The 12,125-nt window shown below is 39.1% G+C and overlaps 1 protein-coding gene across 2 annotated transcripts in view; it reads right to left on the reverse strand.

Moving 5' to 3' along the window:
* BTD (biotinidase) overlaps positions 1 to 12,125 on the reverse strand; it is a 31,202-nt gene that overhangs the window by 15,030 nt on the left and 4,047 nt on the right. The window lies entirely within an intron of this gene.

Genomic DNA, 12,125 nt, shown 5'->3' on the forward strand with positions numbered 1-12,125 from the left:
CTTTGTGATTACTAAGTGTCTGGACACAACGTCTCTAAGGGTGGAGCGGATGAAACATCACCACAAGTCCATCACCCCTGTGCTCTTATCTGCCAGTGCTCAGAAGTGAAAAACTAGATCACAGCACCAACATGATAGTGGAGATACCCTGGATGCAGATGGTGAAGAATAATGGGATTGGGTACGACAGCCAGGGAACCGTACTCCCCAAGGCAAAAGAATAATCCTTAATAAAATAGTCTGGAAACACTGAAAATGAATGATAGTAGGGTGTGTGAAAGAAATAACACAAAATGCAAAAGTAAGACACAGAACTAGACTTAGCATGCCAAAGTCCACTTTCTCCTATAGAGAAACCAGGAAGCATATATTTGGGGGAGGTATGGTCAACATCACCAAGAGAGAAACAGCTAAAAGCAGGCAAATGGGCCCAAATACTATCAGTTCTGAGTACCTGGAGAGGGTACCCTAGACACAAGCATGGTGGGGACGTGGAGGGGACCCACAGCATAGGCAGGTGGGCAGTGGTTTTCAGTTACAGGGCAGCGCACTATCAAGGATGACAGTGACTTTCCAGCCCATTCACTAATCCACCCACAGTACAGTAAAGGTATAGAGAAATGGTTAGTATGTCCACCTTTCTCTCTCTTCCTGGAGGCACCGAGTGTTTGTTTTCTTCTGCTTTGGTTAGATCAGTAATCACCCATGTGCCTCTGGCAAAGGTCCCAGCTCAGCCACAGCGGCATCCTGGTTACTAATACAAGCCCCTTTGCCTGATGCCCTCCAGACCCTCTGGAGGGCAGACATCAGACTGGCTCTGCTCTGTCCCACAGCTTTACTAGGCCTGCAGATCCATGTCTTCCAAGCCTGGGACTTTCTGAGGTTGGTGGAAGTATGGAGTTGGATGCGCAGGTTTCATATTCTTCCGTGATAGGCTGGTGCTATGTTCCCTCTGCTCTAGGGGCTAAAGCAGAGAACAGTCTAGCTCTTCTTCGAAAAGAGATTACGCCTAACCTTGAAGGGGATCAATGTCTGGAGCCAGGATTTAACCCAAATTGATTTTGTCCAAAAGCCTGCATTCTCTTTATGCCACTGCACTCAAAACAACAGGAGGAAGCACTTGATTGAATAAGTGATACTGGGACTAAACTACAAACAATTTGGAATTAAGTTTAAACATCTTAGGCCATCTACAAAAATAAACTCAAAATCAGGAGTTAGATATTGACTGACAGGAAAGCTAGAATAAATTAGAATTTGATGTCAGACATTTGATTAAACCACTTTCTAAAATTTGAAGAGTAAATAGAAGAAACAGATTGACAAATTAAAATTTACATGCAAAATGTAAACATCAAGATAACAGTTGTAAACAGGCAATGAACAAAAGACATTTAAATGAAAACAATCATAAATCATTTTGAAAGATTTTGCACTTATGTACAAAATAAGCATTAACTGGTACTATTCCAAGGCATTAAATTTGAAAAAAAAAAAAAAAATTAAGGGACACCTGGGTGGCTCAGTGGTTGAGCATCTGCCTTCGGCAGGGCATGATCCTGGATCCCGGGATGGAGTCCCATATCAGGCTCCCCAAGGGGAGCCTGCTTCTCCCTCTGCCTATGTCTCTGCCTCTTTTCTGTGTGTCTCTCATGAATAAATAAATAAAATCTTAAAAAAAATGAAGGTGAACTAGTAAAGTGATAATGAATTGCAATTTCTTACTGGGGGGAAAAAAGTTTGATGATTCTTATTATAAATTACAGTACTTCTGGGTTTTTATTTTAGGAAGTCAACTCCCCCCAAAAAAGGTTAGTTGGAATGACAACATACCATGAAGTAAAGAATGTAGGCTTTTGAGTTTCAACATACCCAAGTTCAAATCCTGGCTCTGATTTACTCATTTCATAACCTTGAGTAAGTTATTTGTGATACATAAGCCTTAGTTTCTTCATCTGTTTAAGTTGGAAATGAAAATATCTGATGTAAAGTACTTGTGTTCAATAAACAGATGCCAGCTAAAATCAAAGAATGACTCCCAACAGGGAAAGTTGAAAAACAATATTCAGTATGAACAAAGTTATGAAATTTAATACATATAAACCAAGTGGAACATTAAGTAAACACTGAAAAGACAGTTATGAAAACTCTGATGGTGGACTATATTTAAGATGTGCTAGGGGCACCTGGGTGGCTCAGTGGTTGGGTGTCTGCCTTTGGCTCAGGTCATGGTCCTGGAGTCCTGGGATTGAGTCTGCATCAGGCTCCGCCTGCTTCTCCCTCTGCCTATGCCTCTGCCTCTCTCTGTGTCTCTCATGAATAAATAAATAAAATCTTAAAAAAAAAAGTGCTAAGTAAACAGCAAAAATTTTTCTATATTTACAATGAGAATAGCTAAATAAAACATTTATACCTACGAACAAAGACTGGAAAAGAATGTAAATTAAGGAAAACATGGCATGTCATCTTCTGGGGATTTAAAATGTTTTCTTGAATGCTACCTTGTTTTTCCAATAAATGAAAAAATATGAGGAAGAACAAATAAACGGCTGAGACTTCTGGTTTACAGTCTGGCTTACAAGGAGCCTGGAAGCAGCTGTCCCACTGTTAACCAGTAAGAACCTGAATGATCTGAAAACCAACAACTCTTCCTAATGACAGCAGAGAATTGAGGTCACAGGGCAAACCTCTGCCTTCCCAATTAGAGAGACGGGTGTTTGCAGAGAATCACAATTTCCTGGAGCCGCAACCTCCACGGGAACCAGTCCTAGCCTGGGAAAACTTGAGCCATAACTGACAAACTTGGGGGGCTCAGGGCCCATGAGTCTGAGAGTTAAAACTTCAAGAGGGCTCAGTCTTTTGTGAGTTTTACCTCTAGGAGTTCTACGGGGCTCTCAGAGTGAGCGCTAGGGAGAAATCGCCTCATGTTTCTGGTGGAGAGAAGGGGAAAGCAGACAGAGTATTATGTTCTTCCAGAGGCCTGCCATCAAGAGCAACTATTTCACCAGGACCAACCAATGAAGGTTGTATCAGAGCCTAACTCATCTGAAGGAAGGGCGCAGATGCCCACCTCCAGCTTCCTCTCGCCATCCTGGGAACTTGTGAAATTCACAGTCCAAGGCACAGGCTCTCAACAAGACTGCTGCAACTCCAAAACCCCATCCCACTAGGCTGAGCACCCGAAGAACTAGGAGGGTATTCGCCAGTGCAATCAGCTTTCCCTGAAGCCCTGTCCATTGGCTTCACTTAAATTGCTCTGGCCCCTAAGGGACTCGTGAGCACTCCAGCTACAAGGAAGGCTGTCAAGAATGCTGCATTATCATCTTGAATAAAATCAAAATTTTGCCAGATAAAATACAGGAAGCCAAGTTAAGCCTGACTTTGGATAAACAAGTATATTGGGACATACGCTAAAAATTATTCATCATTTATCTGAAATTCAAATGTAACTGGGAGGGGATCCCTGGGTGGCGCAGCGGTTTAGCGCCTGACTTTGGCCCAGGGCGCGATCCTGGAGACCCGGATCGAATCCCACGTCGGCTCTTGGTGCACGAAGCTTGCTTCTCCCTCTCTGCCTGTGTCTCTGCCTCTCTCTCTCTCTGTGACTATCATAAATAAATAAATTTAAAAAAAAATAAAAAAATAAATTAAAAAAAAAAAAAAAAAAAACAAATGTAACTGGGAGTCCTGGGTGTCTTATTTTGTTTTTCTAAATCTGACAACTCTACCCATAAATGACAACCAACCACTACCATGACTTTTATGCTTACCACTTCCTTAAAAACAAATTACGCAATGTGCATCCTTCGGCATTACAGTTTAGTCTTCCCAATTTAAAAACATTGAAATAGTCTTTAAGTCTATTTTAACGTGTAAGTTTCTTTTCAATCCCTTTTATTTCCATAAAATTAACCTTTTGAAGAAGTCTGGTCATTAGACCTGTAGATTTTCCAAAACAATGGATTTTGTTATTGCAAATGCATGGTAAAGTTCAAACTTTTCTGCTTTTCTTGGCATTTCTTGCAAATTGGCAGCTGGATTTCAGGGACTGGATCAGACTCAAGGGTCCATCCCTTTGGCAAGACTATGGGTGACAGTGTGTATTTTCATCATAAGGTACATGTCTAACTCTCTTTTCATAACCTTGGCACAAAACATTGACACTTAATGCCTTTATTCACTGGGGGTTGCAAAATGCTGGCTTCCTAATTCTATCATTATGCTTTATTTATTAATTGGAATACTTTTTATAAAAAGACATTCTCTTTTATCTGCTATTTCATTATCTAGTGGTACAGTACATATGGGAAAGGCAGGATAAATGCTAGATTCTCCCATTCTTTTTAAAATCAGTTTTTAAGATAATGAATTGATTTTCTATTATTGTCTGAAGATGACCACTTCTTAAAAAATATCATTTATGAACTCATGTCTTTGAATATATTTGATGAAATTCCCTCCATTGTAATTATTACCATTATTAAAACTCAAATTATCCCATCCTTGACCAATGGCAGCCTCTTCAAGTTGGCTATTGATTCCTCTTGATAGTACCCTAGTAGTGTTTTCTTTTATTCTTATTATTTAATTTTTTTATTTAAATTCAATTTGCCAACAAATAGTATAACACCCAGTGTTCATCACATCACAAGCCCTCCTTAACCCCAGTAGTTTCTAATAGTTTCTTTGTAATCTGACATTAAGCTATGTCCCCAAGCTTCTCTTGCAAGTTTCTTGGCTCAGGTCTGGAACTCATCATTTCTCCAAAGAGCCTTGGGTCCAAAATTGATTCTCTGAAAAGACTAGTGAAATTAAACAAATCTCCAACAAGACAGACCAAAGACAAAAGCAACACACACACACACAAGCATAAAGAAAACACTAAAAGGGAATGGGACAAAGATTTAGAGTTGATTATCTGATGGTCAGGAACAAATGTATGTTGAATGGATATGTGGATGAAACACGAAACCTCCTAGGAAAATAAAATTTACCAAAACTAAGTCCGAAAGAGAAAAAGACAAAGCAGATAAATTACCCAAGAAAAATGAAATTATCAAAGACTTGCCCCAGAAGCAGCAATCCTGGTCTACTTTTCAGAATTCTCTCGGACTTTAAAGAAAAAGACACATACCGTATCTTTTTTTACATGAATATATTAATATATATATGTTTCATACAAACTGTTCCGAAACTTATTTTTTTTTAAGATTTTATTTATTTATTCATGAGAGACACAGAGAGAGAAAGAAGCAAAGACACAGGTATAGGGAGAAGCAGGCTCCATGCAGAGAGCCCAACGTGGGACTTGATCCCGGGACTCCAGGATCATGCCCTGGGCTGAAGACAGGCGCCAAAGTGCTGAGCTACCCAGGGAAACGTATTAAAAAAGATTTATTTACTTATTTGAAAGAGGGGGAGGGGGCAGAGGGAGAGGGAGAGAATCCCAAGCAGACTTCAGGCCTAGCAGAGTCCAATGGGGGGCACTCTCACATGACCTTGAGATCACGACATGAACTGAAACAAAGAGTCGGACACAACCAACTGCACCTCCCAGGAACTCCCCAAAACTTTTTTAAAAGGTAGTATAACCCAAAACCCTTGCTATAAGGGTAGTTCAAGAAGGAAAGCAATGGTTGACCCTCACTCTTAAACACGAATGGAAAAAGCCTAAATAAAAATAATAGAAAAAATGAATTAAGCAATGCATAAGAAAATTATCATCATGACCAAATTGGGTTTAATACAAGAATGATGAATCATTTTATTGAAAAAGTATACCAACTTAGTTAACTATATAAACAGATGAAATGAAACAAAAATGCCACTTATCAGTGCTTATCTATATTGTACTAGAGGGCTTAGGTAATACATTAAGATAAGAAAAAGAAATATAAAATATACAAAAATAAGGAAAAAAACAAACTTTCATTGATGATATGATTATCTACAAAGAAACCCAAGAGAATCTATAAGCAAACTATAATTTTTTTTTAATTTTTTATTTTATTTTATTTATTTATGATAGTCACAGAGAGAGAGAGAGAGAGAGAGAGAGAGGCAGAGACATAGGCAGAGGGAGAAGCAGGCTCCATGCACCGGGAGCCCGACGTGGGATTCGATCCTGGGTCTCCAGGATCGCGCCCTGGGCCAAAGGCAGGCGCTAAACCGCTGTGCCACCCAGGGATCCCTAAGCAAACTATAATTAATAAAGTACAGTAAAATACTTAGATTTCAGACCAACATATGAAAATTAATTGCATTCTAAAATAGAGGTCCCCTAAAACTAGGAAATGCAAATAAATAAATAAAAAGAAAGGTACTTAGGAATAAATATAATAAGTATAATGAAATATTTTTAGTGAAAGACATTAAGGAATAAAATAAGTGGAGAGATATGCTTATGGCAAGGAATAAGGCAAAAATAAAGACATTATTCTATGCAAATTAACCTATAAATTCAATATAATTCCAATTGAAATCCCAAGGAGTATTTCATGGAACTTGACAAACTGATTCCAGAATTATGCATGAAAAAGAAAAAGGCCAAGAATAGATCTGGTAGGCAGAATAATGGCCCCTTAAGATGTCCACAAACTAATCATCAGAATCTGTGAATTAGCCAAAGGTAATTAAAGTTGCTAAAGAGCTGACTAACAGAGATTATCCTGGATTATGCAGTTAAGCTCAATACAATCACCAGTATCTTTATGAGTGAAAGAAGTAGAAGGAGAACCGGAGAGATGGTAGCATGAGAAGGTTTTGGCTTGATATTGCTCACTTTGAAGATGGAGCCAAGAATGTGAGTGGAAAGCCTCCAGAAGCTTCAGGGAATAAGACACAGGTTCTCTCCTAAGGCGTTCAGAAAGGAGTGCAGTGGCGGGGCACCTGGGTGGCAGCATCTGCCTTCGGTGTGGGTAGTGATCTCAGGGTCATGGGATCCAGCCCCCTGGGGCGGGTGGGCTTCCTGCTCAGCAGGGAGTCTGCTTCTTCCTCTCCTTCTGCCTCTTTCCCTGCTCATGCTTTATTTTTCTCAAATAAATATATAAATAAATAAATAAATAAATAAATAAATAAATAAATAAATAAATATCTTAAAAAAAAAAATAAAGGAATGCAGTTCTGCTGATACTTTGATGTTATCCCAGGGAGACCCATTTCAGACTTCTAAACTACAGAACTGTAAGACAATAAATGTCTGTTGTTTTAGACCACTAAATTTGTGGTAATCTGTTATAGCAGCAATAGGGCACGAAATACAATAAACAAGATAGTTTCAAAAGAGCAAAGTAGAAGGACTTTCCTGCCAACATAAGACTTATTTTTAAAATACAGAAATTAAGGTATTATAGGATTGGTGTTGGGATATAAAAGAGCAGATACCAGAGACAGACCACATATATATGGAAACTTGATGTATGACAGAGATGACATTATGGATCACTGGAACAAGGATGAACTGTAGCATAATGAACAATGGATATTTTGGGAAATTGACTACAAAAATGGCTAGCAATTATCCCTCTCTCCATATTTATGTTCCTTTATCGTGTAACTTTAATGCCATCTTACTCAGAGTCTGAACCACGTGTTGGCAACCATGATATACAAAGGCCTCCACAGTGGAGTTTGTCCACTTTTACAATCTGTTGCCATCATCTGAAGAAGCCCAGGGATGCCTGTTGAATGATGAGAGATAACTGGTTCAGTAGCGATATACCTGCCACCCTAGTGGATAACCAGTCAACTTCCAGTGTCAGAGGACTTAGGTAATACATTAAGATAAGAAAAATATAAAATATACAAAAATAAGGAAAAAAAAACAAACTTTCATTGATGATATGATTATCTACAAAGAAACCCAAGAGAATCTAAAAGCAAACTAAAATTAATAAAGTACAGTAAAATACTTAGATTTCAGACCAACATATGAAAATTGTTGGTGACCTAGGTGACTAGCAACTGACCACGGACATGAAGGAACCCAGCTCAGTTCAGGCTCATAGGATTATAAATTAAGTAAGTGGTAGTTGTTTTAAGTCACTGAGTTTCAAAGTCGTTAATTACATAGCAAATCTAATTGCTATAGATATTATATGGGAAAAACCCTTGGATTGATACCTCCCATCATGTGTAGAAATCAATTCCAGGTAGACTAGACACTTAAATATAAAAAAAACTAAACTTTTTGATAAAAATATAGAAAAAAAAATCTCACCCTAGTTAGGGAAAGTTTTCTTAACATACCAAGAGTATAAAACAGAAAGGAAAAGAATTGTCAAATGTGACCACACACCAAAAGACCACAACTTGGTACCTCAAAAGTAACTATAAGCTAAGTTAAAAGACAAAGAAGAAATATTCAGAATATAAAAAGAATATCTACAAATAAAAAAAGATAATCCAATAAAGAAATGGGCAAAAGAGATAAAACAGGAAATTGACAATATCGAAACCAAATGGCGTATCTATATCTATCTATATCTTCAAGGAATAGTCAGCGAAGTGGAAATGAGAAGGCATTTCTCATCCATTTAGATTGGCAAAAAATTACAAATTTCACAACTGAGGATGTGGAGAAAGGGGAGTTCTTACATACAGAAGGTGGAACTATCAATTGGTATAATAACTTTGGAGACCAGTTTAGCAGTATCTAGCAACCCTGATGATCACCCACCCCAAGCTACCATACATAAAAACTCATACATGCGCATGAGGACACATGCATGAATGTTTAGAGACAACTGTTTATAACACTGAAAAGTTAAGACAACCTAAATGTCCATCCTCTAAAGAAGGGTTAACATGGGAATTATAAACAGCAAATTCAAGATAGTGGTTACCTCTATGGCACCGGGGAAAATGCAATGGGGGAGGGTATACAGGGAGCATCACTGAATTTTTTTTAAAGATTTTATTTATTTGAGAGAAAGGGGGGGTGGAGCACAAGCAGGGGGAGCAGGAGGCAGAGGGAGAGGCAGACTCCCCGCTGAGCAGGGATTCCCAATATGGGGCTCAATCCCAGGACTCTGGATCATGACCTGAGCGGAAGGCAGATGTTCAACCAACTGAGCCACCCAGGCACCACACTTCATTGTATTTCTTAAGCTAGGGGCTGGGTACATGTGCATGGATCAATCCCTGTTCCTAATCTTGTGTCTGAAAGATGTCATAAATGTTAAATATAAACAAATTTTGAAGTGAGTAAAACAATAAATCACAGGTAAGCTCCCAAAAAGAACTCAAAGATTATGATACAGAAAGAAGTTTAAGAGCTTAAGCTCTTCATCTCGAAGCTGTCCCTCCCCTGGGTTACACTCCAGCAGTTCAACTCTGAACCCTGAGAATCATCCAGAGATTCTGCCTTAGAGTGGATTCTTTGTTTTGCTGACAAGAGAACAGATGAAAAGCAAACAACAGAAACAAAACCCCCAATACAGTACAATTTAAAAAGCTAAAGGAAAGAGCTATGATGAAGGCTAACAGCAAAATGGAAGAAAAATGAAGACAAACATTTAACTACTGGTACCATGTTTCATAACCGAGAGTTGCTGCCCTCCTACTCCATGGGCCACCCCTAAGTGTGGGCTACCCCCAGTGTGGAGTTGCATCCTACTGAGAAATACTAGATTACGGTTTCCAAGCCATTTCAGGTTAAATCTCTTGTGTCCTCTTAGAGTGACATAAAGCTGTCACCATTTCTGGCACACCTGACCTGAAGTAAACATGTCTGTTAGTGATTTAATGATTGCTGGTATCAAACTACCCCAAATTTCAATTAAAAAAACAAAAAACCACCAAACATACAATGGAGGAGGACAAAGATAAAAGAGGGAAACAATGTTTCTTCAGTTTCCATCCTGCTCCAGGGTACCTCCCAATCCAGTCCTGGGTCTGGCTGGCATTCAATGTAGAGCAAAGGCTCTGGCCTGTCCAAGCCAAGGGCAGAAATCCAACCTTTTTCAGGACAACTGGGAAAAACTCCCAGTGCCAGTCCTCTGATAATAGGCATAAAATCTGACCCTAACACTTCAACAATAAAACTGCTTTTCACTGGTTGTGCTTCAAATCTATTTCCGAGCTTTGATACTTTGCAATCCATAAATTTAATGAGAAGCAAACAAAATCAATTTAACCTATTTTATTCAGAGAACCATTTCATCATATGTTTTATTTTCTGCAGTTTATGGTAATGTATTTCTTTTTTTTTTTTTTTGGTAATGTATTTCTTACAGCACATTCCCTGCTGTACAGTTTTCAATATTGGTTTTCAATAGAGTATTCTACATAAATTTCCTTTTTTTGTTGTTATTGTTGCTTGCTTTTTGTTGGTATTTAAGATATTTGGTTTCAGTTTTCTCTTATTTCAGCCAATTTTCTTTTCTTTTCAGGTGTTCTATAATATATCACAAATAATCTTAATAAAACATTTCTTCATTTGATAACCAAACATTTCATATCTTGATAAAATACGTTTTTGAGATAATTTCTCACTCGCGTTACCATCTTCAAATAATCACAAGGATTTTTTTTCTAAGATTTTATTTATTTATTCATGAGAGACACAGAGAGAGAGAAGCAGAGACGCAGGCAGAGGGAGAAGCAGGCTCCATGCAAGGACCCGGATGTGGAACTTGATCCCGGGACCGTGGGATCACGCGCTGAGCGAAAGACAAACAGACGCTCAACCGCTGAGCCAGCCAGGTGTCCCTAATCACAAGGATTTTTAGTGTCCTTGTTAGTTTACTGAAATTAAAACATAGTGTCATAATTTGAGGGCCTAAGGAGTTACTATTAAATTTAGAAGCTGAGGAGGAGGGGCACCTGGGTGGCTTAGTGGTTAAGCATATCTGCCTTTGGCTCAGATGGTGATCCAGGGGTCCTGGGATTCAGTCCTGCATCAGGCTCCCCACAAGGAGCCTGCTTCTCTTTCTGCCTATGTCTCTGCCTCTGTGTCTCTAATGAATAAATAAACAAAATCTTAAAAAAAAAAAAAAAAAAAGAAAAAAAAAGCTGATGAGGAGAACAAAGGCAAGAGAAATGTAGCTTAAATTAAATCTCCTTACAGGTTGCAGCCCATTGACAGATCCCTGAAACATGCAGAGTGGGACATTCCTCAAGGAACTCATGGATGCCTTAATGTTTATGTTTTATTAAAGACTAAAAAGTGGGCGCCCAGGTGGCTCAGCGGTTTAGCACCGCCTTCAGCCCAGGGTGTGATCCTGGAGACCCAGGATTGAGTCCCACATCAGGCTCCCTATATCCCCCTCAGCCTGTGTCTCTCTCTGCCTCTCTCTCTCTCTCTCTCTGTGTGTGTGTCTCATGAATAAACAAAATCTTAAAAAAAAAAAAAAAAGACTAAAAGTAACCTTGTTTTAACAGCAGCTAGCCCCCCAACATCCTAAAAACCTTACTTCAAAATTCCTTAGAAACTTACTTTATCTCTATCCCCTCCCTCCACAAATTTAAAAGTATATGATCAGTTACTCCTCACAATCCTGGTGCAGCTCTTTCAGCCATGGGTTCTGTCTCCCATGCTATAATAAAATCCCTTTTTTGCACCAAAAAGTCTCAAGAATTCTTAGCCATTTGCTCTCAAGCCCAAAATTCTTTGAAATTTCATCATTTTGGCACCTGGCGTGGGGCTCAAGCCTTTTCATCTGGACTCTGAAGCTCAGTGCAAACTTGATGAGTAATTCCTCTTCTCTTTCCTTTACTTTCATTTCAGGGCCTTGTCAAGGAGTCTACTTTTATTCAAACACTTTCCTATTGATTGTTCAGGCTGCAATCTTCTAGCCCTGGCTACTCTATTGGGAGGGAAAAGCCTGCCTTTTGGCTGGAAATTAGAACCCTGGCCAGAATGGTCTAAGACCCAGAAACTTGATGCCCTTTCTTCCTGTCTTTATATAATGCTGTTTTGGGCACGGGACAGCCAGCTAAGTCACTAGGACACCTGCCCTCTTAAGACTCCCTTGCGGGGTTTCCTCCTCATTGGTCTAATGTGATCCCCTTCACATCTTGGGTCTAGCTGCTTCTGGGCACAAAACCTCCACTTAGAGCTGGCCTGAAACCAGTACCTGATTGAATTGAAACTCAACTCGGGACCATTTCCTAGGGAAGTCAAC

This window comes from Vulpes lagopus, chromosome 19 (assembly GCF_018345385.1).
Source record: "Vulpes lagopus strain Blue_001 chromosome 19, ASM1834538v1, whole genome shotgun sequence".
Classification (NCBI taxonomy): domain Eukaryota; kingdom Metazoa; phylum Chordata; class Mammalia; order Carnivora; family Canidae; genus Vulpes; species Vulpes lagopus.